The sequence below is a fragment of the Asparagus officinalis genome, chromosome 1, assembly GCF_001876935.1.
Source record: "Asparagus officinalis chromosome 1, Aspof.V1, whole genome shotgun sequence".
Taxonomy (NCBI): Eukaryota; Viridiplantae; Streptophyta; class Magnoliopsida; order Asparagales; family Asparagaceae; genus Asparagus; species Asparagus officinalis.
The window spans coordinates 35,918,219-35,922,456 of NC_033794.1; the positions used below are offsets into that span (position 1 = coordinate 35,918,219).

At 38.0% G+C, this 4,238-nt stretch overlaps 1 pseudogene; it reads right to left on the reverse strand.

Annotated features, from left to right (window-relative positions):
* LOC109822750 overlaps positions 1,855-4,238 on the reverse strand; it is a 7,196-nt pseudogene continuing 4,812 nt past the window's right edge.

Below are 4,238 nucleotides of genomic sequence, written 5' to 3' on the forward strand. Positions count from 1 at the left end.
TAAATTTCTATATGAGATTGCTCTAATCTTACTGCTTTTGGATAATTACTCTCTAATTGTAAAGTTTTACGATGCACAATTATTTAAAATCTTCATGTTTCTTCGAGTTCGTTCTAAATTTGTTTATATGTTTGCTCTAATCTTATTGCTTTTGGACAATTACTCTCTGACTACAATACAATAATAAATGTAATTTCTTTATTGCTATAATTATAGTTCATAATGACAATTACAATATCCCAGTTAGGTACATTCATCTCAGTTTAGCTTAGCTTAATAATCCATTACATTGATTTTTAATAATATATAAATAAAAATAATAGTAAATCTAATAATTTAATTTTTCATATTTGAACTCAAGATAAATCTGACTTATTTATAGTAACAAAATAAATATAAAAAAATATTTTGATATTTTACCACGTGCACTGCACGTGCATAAAAACTAGTAAGATATAAAGAATTGAGTTAGTAATTCTTTTAACACGTCAATATTGCAGCTGCAGGTGGTTGAAAACACAGGGTAGTTGCGGTAATGGTGCTGTATGGATCTCTTAGGGCCAAAGAAAGTTATTAAGTTTACATTTGTGTAGTTGTTGCTTGCTTATATACTTTACAAGAAATTTTGGAGAGAAATACTCTTACTAAGTATCTGTATAGTTTGATAGTATTTTATTTGTTAAGGTGCTGCCACTTAATTATATACTTGCTAATGACATTTTTTTTATAGTCTCGTATTATCTACATGTGGTTCTTATATTTTGAATAGCCTCGGCGGTACAGTGGCAGTATCTTTTTACGTTTCCTACAAGTACAGTGGAAAACCAGAGTTCATTAGTTTAAATTCTAACTAATTAAAATCCCAAACCGACAAATTGTCATGGAAAGTTAATCTTTAAAAAGTAAAAGAGTGCAAAAAAAGAAATAAATTAATAAATAAAAGAATGAGAGTGGCTAGGCTAGATAAAAATCTGTTAATAAATAACGAAAGGGACTCTCCATATTTTATCTGTAATTTTAAATTGACGGTAGTGGGATGGTGCTAAAAGGGATCTACCAAAAAGATCAGACGACGTGCATACTGCGCTTCCGAACGTGTTCAGCTCTTTCTTTATCAAGAAATCGTTCCGTCGATGAATGACCAAGTACTATACTCTCGCTAGATAAAAATCTGTTAATAAATAACGAAAGGGACTCTCCATATTTTATCTGTAATTTTAAATTGACGGTAGTGGGATGGTGCTAAAAGGGATCTACCAAAAAGATCAGACGACGTGCATACTGCGCTTCCGAACGTGTTCAGCTCTTTCTTTATCAAGAAATCGTTCCGTCGATGAATGACCAAGTACTATACTCTCGATATAACAACTCCGTGCGTATCAGATCAAAGCATCTTTTGACTTTGTTCGGAGATCAGCTCACAACGTCATGTTACTCCCACGTGATCGCTTGTGTGATTAGTGTTTTCATTGGTAATTAACCTCCCTCGTGCTTACATGCTCCGTTTGGATACGACATTCAGCACGGGACGGTCCCCCCTCTGCTCATGCAGAGCATACCCGTGAATAGGATTTGTATTCCAATTCTAACTTCGATATCCCTTGGTTTCAATTAATCACCAGGTTTCAACAATTACAATGGAAAAACCCCACTTCAGCTTTCAAAAATACCGGCAAAACCTCCATACTCATGAATCAAATAACAAAACAAAAAAAAAAGGGGGGGAAAATCTAGAGTATGGTCAAGTAACTCCCAACCAAACATCATATCATCAAAATAGAAACACACATTTAGGACGTTGACATACCACTACTAGCACCTAGCGTACATTCAACATCAGATAAACAGAGAAGATAGCACAAAACAAAGTCGAGTTTAGTTCCGTCAAGAAAGAGGTAACACAATCCTTGCAAGCGTATCTGATGTATACAAGAGCTTGTTACACAGATCGGAAACATTTTATTTAGCTTTGTAGCTTCTTCCACCCTACATCCTCTCCCTCCTTATTTATAATTAAAACAGGGGCTACACCGCCGAAACGTAAATTAAAGGCACATAAGGCCACACAGTTTCTCAACTAAGAGTGGCTAAACTCTTCAAATCAAGCACAAAACAAGAAATTCACCCGAAAAATCAAGTTCAGACTCTAGCAATAAACTTAACCAGTGTTCTGCATACCTGCAGCAATACCCTTCATGGTCAAAATGAGAGTATCCTCAAGCCCAGGAGCATATTCACTGGTGGGGTTCAGCTTAACCAATTCAGCAGCTGGCTTGCTTGAAACAGAGTACTCCCTTGATAAATGGGGTCTCGGTTTCACTTGGAAACTCGGGTCTCTGATCCTCTTCAGCGTGTAAGCTTGACAGACGTTGAGTGTTGTTATGTAAGAGTCACGAAGCTTGAGTCTTTGTTTCAAGTAAATGTCCCCTTCGAGAAGATCTTTGTGGCCCGCAACCTAAAAAGAACCCAGAGGTAATTCAGTTTATTAGATCTTGATTCTAGTAAATCAAATAAGACTCAATGATACATAAATTTTTAGTCTCTAAATATATGTGGGGAGGGCGATGCTTTTGTCTGACTATTCCATATACAAAGCAAGGACCTTTGATGAGATTCTGAAATTTCTTATTATTCACAGTAACAGATAGAACACTCTAGTGCCTGCATGAATACATGACACTAAACTTTAACTGAATGTGCAGACGTACCTAAGAGATATGAATGCAAGGAAAAGAACAATGAAATAATCAAGTTATATTATTATCATGTTGATACGAGTAGAAGGCATTGCTTTCATTCCTTCTCCACCATGTCAGACAGGGTTTCTCGGTCATTATGACAGAACATAACTGATGAACAGGTTAAATTGACATTTGACTTTCATAACTATGCAAGTTCTGCTTTCATATTTTCGAATGTTTAGAATAAAGAAGAAAAAAGAGAGAGGACAGGTTTACCTGAAGAAGAAGACCTTTTGTCTCCTCGTAGTTCGATCTCAGACGCTCCCCAAATGACCACAAATCTTCAGAAACCAGCAATTTATCATACAAATTAGCTATGCCAGGGTCTCCCTTAGCAAACACCATCTCCACCAAGTCAACCGTGACCCTAAAGAAAGGCCATTCATTGTACATCTGCTGAAGCATATGCAGATTCCTGATATCCTTTTCCAGGATATTCTTGAAAGCTGCACCAAAACCAAGCCACACAGGCAGATGAAACCTTGTCTGCGTCCATGCAAAAATCCATGGAATCGCACGTAATGATTCAATGCCTCCACTAGGCTTTCTCTTCGAAGGCCTGCTACCAATGTTCATCCTTCCATATTCCAACTCAGGTGTGGCCTAAAATGGATATCAGTTTATTAGCAATTTTTTTATAAGAGTACATTTTAATTAGGAGAAGTGGCAAGATTATAACACTAGAGGTAGGCCTAAGCGAGCTTGGTAGGCAGCTAAGAAGTATTATGAGAATGATAAACTTAGTGGATGAGATATCCTTCCACAGAATTGATTGGAAGAATATGATTCAAGTAGGCAACAACAAAATTTTAGGATAAAGGAGAGCAACAAGTACTAATTTCTTTCTGCAGCAGACTAGAGAGTTTTTGAATACTTACAAGGCGGAAGTATTCCACAAAGCGCGGTTCTTTGAACACGATAGATCTGTATTCTATCCATGAGCACTCGCCATTCAGGCTTTGGTGAAATTGGGGGATGCATGCCATGTTCAAGAGTAGCAGCCACGAAACGCTGAAGGGTCCTAAAGCACAAGTGCTCCTCTCCAAAGCACTGCTCAATGACTTCACCTTGAACTGTCACGCGGAGTGATCCATGAATAGTATCCGGTGGCTGAGACAATATAGCAAGATGAGTAGGACCACCTCCTCTCCCAACAGTTCCCCCTCTTCCATGAAACATAGTCAGCTTCACTCCGTATTCCTTCGCAACTTTTATAAGCTCTTCTTGAGCTTTATACAATTGCCAAGCTGCAGAGAAACGCCCAGCATCCTTGCCAGAATCTGAATATCCAATCATAACCTCCTGCTTCCCGTCAATCCTGTCCCTGTACCAGTCGATAGAGAAGAGTCTTGCTAGAGCTGCAGGGGCAGCCTCGAGATCAGCAAGTTTCTCAAACAGTGGAACAACCCTCAATGGGGTTTTCACGTGGCACTCTCGCTGTAAAAGCTCAACAGCAAGAACATCTGAAGGAGCAGTTGCCATTGAGATGATATACGC